The sequence below is a fragment of the Ceratotherium simum genome, chromosome 14 (assembly GCF_057802395.1).
Source record: "Ceratotherium simum simum isolate JZ-2026a chromosome 14, ASM5780239v1, whole genome shotgun sequence".
NCBI classification, from domain to species: Eukaryota; Metazoa; Chordata; class Mammalia; order Perissodactyla; family Rhinocerotidae; genus Ceratotherium; species Ceratotherium simum.
The window spans coordinates 2,994,869-3,005,909 of record NC_141913.1 but is presented as its reverse complement, the minus strand read 5'-3'; the positions used below and the strand labels follow the sequence as shown (position 1 = coordinate 3,005,909).

Below are 11,041 nucleotides of genomic sequence, written 5' to 3'. Positions count from 1 at the left end.
GATGAAGTGGATGGAATGGCGTGCACATGTGCACGTTTACTGGCCCAAAGGTAAAAGCATGAACATAATTTGCACGTGAGATTCTAGTACAATAAAATTAGTTGAAACATTTTAGTTTGCCAAAAGATTCCAGAACCAAATGCTTACTTCTTCCCACAATTGCTGCACATCAATCTTTTTCATCCCTGTATGTGCACAAGAAATGAGCCTATTTCCTAGCTCTTAACTGTCAAAACAAATTCCTGCTAAGCAGGGGGAAAAAAGATTCAATGGAAATAAAACTAATTCAATTTTTTATGCAACTACTTATTGACCGCCTAATATATGCCGGAGACTGTGTTAGCTCAGGGAATATAGCTGAGAACAAGCCACATATCGTCCCTGCCCTCCTGAAGTACCGCCCTCAGAGGCATGCATGGGATATCACACTAAGGGACATTGAATAGCGAGGGGATGACTTGGGGAGTTACAAGGAACTACAGCCTCGTGTTGCAAAGACCGTGATGGGGAAGTTTGCACAGCTAGGGAAGTAGTTAGGATGGCATATCAGGGCTCAGAGGAGCAGAACCACAGGGAGATAGAGGGAGGGTGGTGCTATAGGCTGAACGTTTGTGTTCCCCTAAAATTCATATGTTGGAATCCTAACCCCAACATGATGGTCTTAGGAGGTGGAGCCTTTGGGAGGTGGTTAGGTCATGAGATGGAGCCCTCATGAATGGGGTCAGCACACTTATAAAAGAGATCCCAGAGAGCTCCCTTGTCCCTTCCAGCACGTGAGGTTACAGTGAGAAGATGGCTGTCACTGAGGAAGAGGGCCCTTAGCAGATGCCGAATCTGCCAGAGCCTTGATCTTGGACTTCCCAGACTCCAGATCCGTGAGAAATAAATTTCTGTTGTTTATAAGCCACTCAGTCTGTGGCATTTTGTTAGAGCAACCCAAACTGACTAAGATAGGTAGGTAGGTGTTCAGGGATTTTATTGAGGTCAGTCATGTAGGCATGGGGTACCTTCATGAGCAACCTTAGCTACTCAGATCCCAGCCTCTCCAAACTGATATAGCATGGCCAAGGCCCCACCATAAATCACAGTGTGAGTGTAGACTATCTAGCCCAGTGCCCCAGGTAAATAAATCACTCTGATCAGGCAGGATATTCCATGGGCCTAGAGTTAGCTCTCAGGAACCAGGCAGGGGCTAGACCTTTCTTTGGAAATGTGCAAGATTTGAACAACTCAAGCCTGCTGGGTCAACCCTGTACTGCTCATCCACACAGTTTTGTCCTTCAGTTTTCCCATCTCTAGTTTCCAGTGTTGAGTCTGAGAGTCCCATGGTCTTTTGTTGGCAATGCCAGTCAAGAGGCTTCCTGTCACTAACAGGTTAAGATATGCGAGGTCTCATTGTCTTGTTTCCTCATCTGTGAGATGATAGCAGTAATGCCCACCCTGAATTTCCTGCACAGTGCTATGGGAATCACACCACCCGGGGATAACTACCTAGCAGCAGGTGTTGCTCATGTCAGGGCTAACAAGGTGGGAGGTCAAAAAGCCACTCTGGGGATTCTGTCTATTGAACAGCCGTTTCCTTTTTCCCCCTCCTAACTGTTATAAAATGCTTACTATGTGCCAGGCACTGTGTCACGCGCTTCTGTGGACCATCTCAAACAATTCTGAGGATAGCACTGTTATTATTCTCATTTGAGAGGTCTGAGGTTCGGTCAGGTTACTTAAGCTCACCTCTCTAGTTCAATAGCAGGGACAGCTTTTAAACTGTACAGGGATAACCAGAGCTGGAAAAACAAAGCTCGGTTGATTGCTTGCCAGACAAGGGAAAGCTGCTTCACTCACTCAAAGGGGTGTTCAGTGAGTCTCCCTAAGTTAAAAGGAAAGGCTGGATATAGGATAAAAAGCAGAGGCTTTGCTCCAATAAGGTGAGATTCTGAAGGGTGTCTGACTGTTTGAGCAGAGGGTTGTGAAGTCTCCTTTGGAACTGTTCATCGCTCTGGTTTTGCCACAAAAGTGCTGCTGTCAAACAGGTCTACATGGGGTGTGCAATGAAGACCAAGCAGGCTCAGGTCACAGCTGGTGCGTTCGAATGCACCTAAGGACTGGGGACATCTTTCTCTACAGAAGGAGGCATCTGTCTCCAGGGCTAGAGATCAGACATTCCCATATCTGACCACCTTTGCTTGGTGTCAGCTGCCTTCCCACCCGCCCCCAGCCCCTCAGAGTAAACAACACCTCAGGGAACCCAGACTGGCTTTTAGTTAACATTTTGTCAGTTTTTAACAGTATCATTGTCTTTAAGGAAAACTTCATGTTTATTAGAGAACAGCAGACGTAAATACCACCATTTGGCAGTGATTTCTTTCTTTTTTTTTTTTTTAAAGATTTTATTTTATTTTATTTTTCCCCCCAAAGCCCCAGTGGATAGTTGTATGTCGTAGCTGCACATCCTTCTAGTTGCTGTATGTGGGACTCGGCCTCAGGATGAACGGAGAAGCGGTGCCTCGATGCGCACCCGGGATCCGAACTCGGGCCACCAGCATCGCAGCGCGCGCACTTAACCACCAAGCCACAGGGCCGGCCCATGGCAGTGATTTCTTCTTCTTCTACGTAGGTTCATATTCTGTTCTTGTCTTCCAAGATAAATCTAGAAGAGGAAACAACTGTTCAGTTGCTACAAATCATAGGAACACTCTGGTGCAAAAATCTCCATAAAAGACTTCAGAGAAGATCTATGTCTTAAGGCAGAATTTAGAGGAAAGTCAGAAGACTTGGCAAATAGCAGAAGGACTTATGCAGAGACAGATCAGACACTGTGAGACGAGGGAGTGAGGGAAAGGGGACAAAGGCAGGCTTCCAGTACCGCCTCGAGTCATGAGGACTGGAGCCTCTGAAAGGGGCCTTGACCAGAAAATACACACCACTAGGAGCTTTTGGAAGGCGTCCAGGAAGCAGAGATTGCCATCAGGAAAAGAATCTGCTTTTGAGATGAGAGAGCTTGGAAGGGCCCCAAATGTCCAGGAAAAAATAAGGATCATTCAAAATAGAGTCAGTTTTCAATAAGGCACTTCGGGGATTATCTGGAATATTTATTATTATTATTGTTATTTTAATCCCAGAAAGAATTAATGTATCCTCAGAATACGTAAACATTACTTAAAAAAAAATGGAGAATTAAATTTTCATACGTTTCTAAGTCTATTGCTCCTTACTCCTTCTCTGCCCCACCCTCTCACCTCCATTCACAGAAAAGTCCACAAAGAGACCCTCTTTCATAGTCCAAAGAAGACTGAGGACTAGATGCTGTGGAATTTGAGTTTCTGACTGGACTTGGGCTATTTTTCCTGCCCCCAAGATCTGGAACCTAGCCCTCTGGGGAGGTGTTTCTTTTTCTGCCAGTCTAGCTTCTGCCCATCAGGTGATGCCCCATCCAATGATAACAACGTGCAACACTGCAAGTCAATTCTGCCAGTAACTGCCTGGAGTTAGCACAGACTCCCCAGGTGAAGGGCACAGTCCCCATCAAGTCTGCTGTCACTTCACATGACAGCTGCAAATTTGGGGGTCCCCAGGCCACTCATACTCTGACCAACTGGCTACAAATTCGGGGTTCCCATGACTCCCTCAGGTTTGATAATCACCAGAATGATTTGTAGAACTCAGAGAGTGCTATACTTAAGATTACAGTTTCATTACAAAAAACACCCATCAGGAATGGCCACATGAAGAGACCCGTGGGGTGAGGTCTGGGAGGGTCCTGAATGTCCTCTCCCTGTGAGATCCAGACTTGTCCAGCCTCAGGCAGCTTCTGATATCCAGGGTTTTCATGGGGGTTTCACCACACAGGCGTGACTAGCCTGACTGAGTCACTAGTCACGTGACTGAACTCAAACTGCAGTCGCCCTCCTCAGATGTCGGAGGTCAGGCTGAGACCACAACTGGCCCCCATGCTGAGTCACCTCATTAGCATAAACTCAGGTGTGGCCCAAGGGCCCACCATGAGTAACAAAGACGCTCCTGTCATTCAGGAAATTCCAAGGGTTTAGAAGCTCCTACCAGGAACCCGGGACCAAGGGCAGACAAATGCTGTATTATACAGCACAATGACAACAACTAACATTTAATGAGGTTTTCTAGATGCTAGGCTCTGTGCTGAGTTCTTTATAAACATCTCATTTGATCTTTAAAATAATTCTATGTGCTAGATATATTATTATCCCATTTTACAGATGGCAAAACCGAGGCACAGAGAGGAAGTGACTTGCTTAAATTCACACGGCTGGTAAGTGGCAGAGCAGGGGTTTGGACTCACATCTCACATTTGTTGTGTGTGTTGCTACGTCCCTCTAGAGCTGGTTATAAAAAGGGAGAAACCAAGAGATTGGATATAACTTAAGGACCCAGACTTACTTCAAATTCTTGGAGGGAAAAACAATCTAGGTTTTGCCCTTGAAAGAATTCAGTCTTTAGAGTCAGAAGAGCTGCTTTAAATCCCAGCTCTATCAGTTACTAGTTGAGTAGTGTTGGAGGAAAAAGCAAAAACCTCTCTGACCTGCAGTATCTCTGTCAGTTTGCAGAGAGTCTCATAACACCTACCTCACGAGTTGGTCTGAGGAATAGAGGAGATCATTTATTTGAAAGCTAAAAACACCATACCAGTGTCAGCCTTTTTTTTTTCCTTTTCCACTCTGTCTGTCCCTGGCATTTCACCCACAGAATTGATCTTCTCTCCACCCGAGCTGCTATTTATTCCCCGTGTCTCACACAATACCCTCAAGCCTCTCTCATTCCCTTGGATTATATTTTTCTTTCCTTTGCTCAATTATTTTTACACTGTTCACATGGACTATTACTTTAGCTGCAGACAACACCAGCCTTAAAAAGCATTTATTAAGCACCTAATTATACATGGCACTGTGACTGAAACATAGCTGACAGGAGCCCAGGCCAGGGTGGCATGGTGGCAACCGTCAGGAGCACAGCCTCAGAAGACCTGGGTCTAGTCCCAGTCTGCCTCTTACTAGCTTGTCACCTTAGAAAAGACACTTAGCCTCTCTGAGCTTCAGACTACTCGTTTGTAAAATATCACCAACAATTATGCCTGTCTTGCTAACCTCATGGGCAGGTAGGAGGGTTGTATGAGAGAACATACGTGGAATCTTTTGAAACCAACACACGTCTTTATGAATAGAGGAAATAACTATGTAAGACAGCATTGAAGCAGACAGACTCCCACATACAGAGATCTACAAAAATCCAAGAACAATCTCATCTAAGGAACATAGAGAAAAATGGCACAAGACATGCACACGAATAAACATGTGTTCAAATCACCGAGTCAGGTTCATTTCTGGAAGGCAGTTGGCAGGCAGGGCTGGAGAAGAGGTGAGGAGCGTGTCAGTGTTTGCAGAGCTGACTGTCTGGGGGCAGAAATACTTATGAAGCTGGTGACCATATGGAAAAATCCAATGACAAAAAGGAGCAATGCCCCTAAGTGTGTCTTGAGGATGACCTGATGTGATTCCCTTGGATGGCACTAATGCATTTATAATGGCGTTTGAGGTGCTCAACTCTTGTAATGAACGTGGATTTCTGCGGCACCAGCGATTGATCCGCCTCTGCATCAGGCGGGTAGGAAGAAACACAGAGCTGCCCAGGGAGCTGGTTCAGATGAAAGCCACATGGCTTTCTCCACAGAACTGAGGCGTCTGTCTCCATGGCTGTAGATCGGACATTCCCATATGTGACCACCTTTGCATAAAATCTCCAAAGATTATTTCCTTACAGGACACAAAAGAGATGAATTGAGCATCTTTATGAAAAAAGAAGGCAGCTTGGGATGATACCTAAGTTGATGCTAAAGTTGGAATAAAATACCATCATAGGGCAGGTGGATTCCCGGGGGGGTGGTGGGGAAGAGGCCGGGAGACAGACTAAATGCAATACACCTAATAAACAAGGAAGCTACAGGAGAAGTGAGAAAGTGATCAACGCTACAGGGAAAAGAATAGAACTTCAGGGGCCGACCACATGGCATAGCGGTTAAGTGCACGCGCTCCACTGCTGGTGGCGGGGGTTTGGATCCCAGGCGTGCACCGATGCACCGCTTGTCAGGCCATGCTGTGGCGGCGTCCCACATGAAGTGGAGGAAGATGGGCACAGATGTCAGCCCAGGGCCAGTCTTCCTCAGCAAAAAGAGGAGGATTGGCAGATGTTAGCTCAGGGCTGATCTTCCTCACACACAAAAAAAAGAACGTCAAGGGGATTAGAGGCGCAGGGTGGGGCAGCTGCAATTTCCAATCCTGGGGTCATCTTGAGCATATTTCTTAGCCTCAGCAGGCCTCCCTTCCTTTTCCATGAAATGGAACTAATCCCTGCCTCATAGGGTCACAGCCATGATGGAACGAGGTAGTGCTGTTCACACACTCACTACAGAATAATACCCACACAGTCATCACTGGCACTATTATTCACTTGAGTTTTGTACACTGGACTGCCTATACACGTAGAAAGCAAAAGTTAGTAACCGGGTGATCTATGGAGCTTCTGTTCTCTCTTCCACCAGCACCACTGAGCCTATACCAACTTTAAGTAGGAGGAAAGGACATTTAGATCCACAGCAACAGAAAAGGTTTTGAAAGCAAATGCCCTTGAGATAGAAAACATAGAGCCTGAACTCAGTTCTTTTCTCTTTGCAGCACTATGTTGGTGGAGGAGGGTAAGGCCGGGATGAGAAAAAGAACAGGAGGCCCGAGGGCAGGAGGAGGAAGCAAGTACCCATAGGGGATGGAGAGATGAAATTAAAGGCCCCGAGTATTAGCTGGCTACTGGATTTTATTCCCAATTGTCCTGACAAGAGATGCTCAGTAACGGTTTGTTTAATGAAATGCTTCACACACCGAGCATTTCATTAAATGCCCACAAAGCTTAGACTTCAAGGCCCAGGGCAGAACTGAGGGAACCTCAGTGAAGGTCGAGGGGCTGCTTAGTCTCATGGACTGTGTGGGGAGTAGGAGAAACAGCTTGCATTGGAGATAGGAGCTACGGCCTGGGGGGGAGCAGAAATAATAATGATTTAATCATTCATGTTTGGTCTGTGATGGTCAAAAACAGAAAAACTTCTCCATGGCCCCAATTATCTCCCATCCAGGCCAGTTTATGCCTCACAACACCCCACCTGCTGCAGGCCAGCATTGGTTTTGGTTCCAATAGCTATTTAGGCTCAAGGCTAACGTGTTTGTTGTTTTTTACTAGCTGTTTACTTCTCACAAGTATCATAGGGAACTAATCAATCGAGCTTTAACATAGAAATATATTTCTATTTATTTGTATAACAAATGTTATGAATCCATTTTAATTGTGTTTAAAAATTATGCTTCTTATAGCTCGCCTTGGTCACTTCTAGGCCTGGCAGGGGGGATCAGATGGATCAGATGCGTGTGAAGAACCCACCCTGTGGCTGTGCCAGTTGCTAAGGAACCCTTGGATGCAGCAAACTGGAGGGCTGGCTTCGCTTGTCCTCACCGCAGGTTACTGGTGGCAGTGGCTGCCCACATGCAAGCCACCTGGTTCAGGGGAGCCTCCTCCACTAGCCCTGTAAGGCCAGGGCTCCCCACCTTCTCAAGTAGGAGACGTCATCACATCAAAAACTTCACGGCCTCATTGAGAGTACTTGTATCATTTATTTTAAAAACACTTATGGACAAGAAACTGCAATCAATTTGGTGTCACTTTTCAGTTAACTTCCTTCCATGGATCGCTGCAGCACCCTCTTACACCATGTACAGCTCAGTCTACACACAGCACTTGGTGGACGTACTCACATGACGATCTGCAGAGGTTCTTCAGACACCAGATTTGTTAGGAACCGCATGGGGATCATTTTAGAGGAACTGATGGAATGGACAAACTACCATTGCCAACACTTCGCTTAAACCTAAAACGCGGGAAAACGGCGCTGACTCCCAGCCGCCGCCGGCTGGTCCGGGCGCCGACCCTGAGCTGCCCTTTTGGGCGGGCGCTTTGCTGGCCTCGGCCGGCTGTCCCCGCGCTCCTGCCGGCGCCGCGCTCTCGGGGCGCCCGGGGCTCCGCCCGTCTCCACGCGCCGTGCTCCACGCTCGGGCTTTCGGCCGCCCTCACGGGACAGGAGCGTCGCAGCGCTGGCCCGTGCCCTCCCGCTGCCGTGCAGGCGGGGCCCTGTGGCCGGGCCCGGGGCAGGAGAGGCCTGCAGGCGGCGGGCCTGGAGACTGCGGGCTGCCGAGGCGTCTCTCCGCGCCCAGCGCCTTCCCCGCAGGGCTCGCGTCCCTTCTCCCTGCTCGGGACCTCCGCTCTCCTCACAGGCAGATCCCGGGCGGGCCCCGGAGAGCCCTGCTGGCCGCCGGGCGGCATGTGGCCGCTGTCGGGGTCGGGCCGAGTCTCGGAGGCTGCGAGGAGAGAGGAGGATTCCCGTGAGGAGGGCGCTGACAAGTCTGGGGACCATTTCAATAGCCAGGCGGGGGCGGCGGCAACTCGGTGAGGACGGCTCCGGGGCTTCAACAACTCGGCGGCAGGCGCGAGAAGGGTGCCCACTTCTCTCTTCAAAGCTGCAGGTGGAAGGGGAAGGTGCCGAGGCGTCTCCCACAGGGGCCAGACGCCCCTCCGCAGGCCCCGCAAGCAGTGCTCTCCTGGAGGGGACAGTCCCTCACTCGCTCACCTTTAGCGCTGTGGCCCCGGGGATCGGCCGGAGCGTCAGCCCAGCTCCCGCACGGCTGCGAGTGACGGGGCTGCGGGGACGGAGTCTTGACTCGTCCAGCAATAATTATTATTATTATTTAGCCGAACCAGCTTCGGAGAAGCAGTCTAGGTAAAAGTGAAAAGAAGTTCAAAGCGGCAGCCAACCAGCTCTGGACACATCCCAACTCCGTCACTTCTTGGTTGTCGGCCCAGCCAGCGCCGAAGCTCTGCGTCTCCATTCCTCCCGTACAGCGGCGTCACAGCAGCACCTGCTTATAGGGTAGTCACAGCCAACAGGGTTGGGGGTGATTGTAGCGCGATTCGGGCTGCAGGTGAACAAGCTTGAGTCCAAATGTAGCACAAAATAGGCCCTCAATAAATGCGAATTCAATGAATTAAGATCAATAATGAATTCTTCAGGAGAGGTAGCTGGAAATAAGTGTTCATGACTGATAAATTACGTGCAGAGTGAGTTTTACAAGGGAATGCGGATACTTGGTGAGTTGAGATGGCGCTGAGCCTTAAATGGAAAATTTCAGAGGAGAAATAAACAGATGGTTCTGTGGAAAGGGTCTTGGCATCAAGATACCTGAATTCTGTTCCTCATTCCACTGTGAATTTGTTCTGTGGCGTTGAACCAGCCTGCTTCAGGTTCAGTTTGTTTTTTTATTTGTAAACTGAAGAGGTTGGACCAGATTATATGTAAGGTTCATTCTACTCTATCTGATTCAGTGATGGTCTCTGGTACTTCTGCAAGAAAAGCGTCTTGTGAAGGAAGTCAGAAGTGGTTTTAAAGAAAGAAAAGATCTGTATCCCATTGAGAACATGCCTAAATTTCACCAGGATAAAAATCCTCATCACTGTAAGTCACCATTATTGCTACCATCATCGTCCCTGTCACCTGCTGTCCACTCTGTGCCAGAGCACGTCACATACATCGTTTCATCCAGTCCTCTCAGCAGTTCTCAGCATTTCACACGATCCATTCAAAGCAGAGAGATTTATGTTCCCTGAAGGAAGAACGGGACAGTTATGGAATATGTCACTGAAAGCCGTCCTTTAGTAGTAAATGTACGTGCCAGGTGCTTTGTGAACCTTTTTCCGAATTGCCACAACAGCCCTGTGAGGTAGGTAGTACAGTCCCGAGTGAGTTTTCTATTGCTGCTTAACAAATGACCACAAGCTTAGAGGCTTAAATTGGCATATTTCCGTGGGTCAGGGGCCCCATGCGCGGCTTAGCTGGATCCTCTGCTCACAGTCTCACCAGGCTGCAGTCAGGGTGTCAGCTGGGCTCTGCTCTCATCTCATCAAAGTCCTTCTCCAAGCTACTGCTTGTTGCCCGTGAGATGACCTGCTCAGGAAATGACAGTCAAAGTTCCTTGTGGTTGTAGCACCAGCTCCCTGCTTTCCTGCTGGCAGTCAGCTGGGGCCATTCTTTGGCATGCAGTCTTCTCCACAACACAGCAGTTTGCTTCTCCAGGGCCAGCAGGAGAACCTTCCTGACTTCTGTCCCTGACCTCTAGACCCTCTTTTCAAGGATAATCTCCCTTTTATTAACTCAAAATCAACTGATTTGGTACCTTGATTACTTCTGCAGAATCCTCTCACCTTGCCATACAATGTAAGATTATCACAGGTGTGATAACCCACCATATTCACAGGTCCCACCACAATCAGGGGAGGGGATTATCCAGGGTGTGTGCCCAGGGCACAGGAATCTTGGGGACCATCCTAGAGCTCTGCCACAAGCCTTGTTTTAGGAGGCAGAAGGTGCAAGTCTGAAGTCCCGTGGGTGATGAGTGAAATTGGACTTGCACTCAAGCGTGAGGGTCCTGACCCCAAGCCACTTCTTTCACGTCACACCCCCGTTCTAACAGCAAACTTCACGGCCCCCAAATAAACCCTTTACTGAGGACATCTGGGGCACCTGTGGTTTATAAAATACTTGATTCCGTGTAAAACTCACCGTGATTAAATCGAGTTCAAGACTTCCCTGCAGCCTCTCTCAGTACACGTGTCAATCAACTCTGGGCTGAGCCATCAAACCCAATTACCCAGAAACCAGCTGATGTAAATTAATGATAAAGGCACACGAAGCATGGGAGCCGATATCCTTCCTCTGTCATCTTTTCTCTTCTCCTCGCCCCTCACTGTCTTTGCCCAGGTGTCACACCAGTGCTCACGAAGCTTCTGCACTTGGCCAGTTTCCCGTCTCGGCTTGTCATACTTCTTCTCTTGCCTGGCCCTGCACCTCACACAGATCGAGCACTCAAGAAATGTCTGGTGGATTGAAGAGACATCACCTGGTAATAAGCATATTTCAGTCTAT

At 48.4% G+C, this 11,041-nt stretch overlaps 2 long non-coding RNA genes across 2 annotated transcripts in view; one reads left to right on the top strand and one right to left on the bottom strand.

Annotated features, from left to right (window-relative positions):
- Window positions 1-2,314: 2,314 nt before the first annotated feature.
- On the bottom strand, window positions 2,315-8,912 carry LOC147915243 (uncharacterized). The gene is made up of 2 exons (XR_015554215.1): window positions 8,693-8,912; window positions 2,315-2,647 (listed from the first exon to the last, which is right to left on the bottom strand). It is a non-coding gene; the product is annotated as an uncharacterized LOC147915243 (long non-coding RNA).
- Window positions 8,913-9,768: 856 nt separating this feature from the next.
- The window catches only part of LOC147915242 (uncharacterized), a 34,715-nt gene continuing 33,442 nt past the window's right edge, over window positions 9,769-11,041 (top strand). The window contains exons 1-2 of the long non-coding RNA XR_015554214.1: window positions 9,769-9,839; window positions 10,877-11,018. This is a non-coding gene — a long non-coding RNA (uncharacterized LOC147915242). The remainder of the gene's footprint in view (window positions 9,840-10,876; window positions 11,019-11,041) is intronic.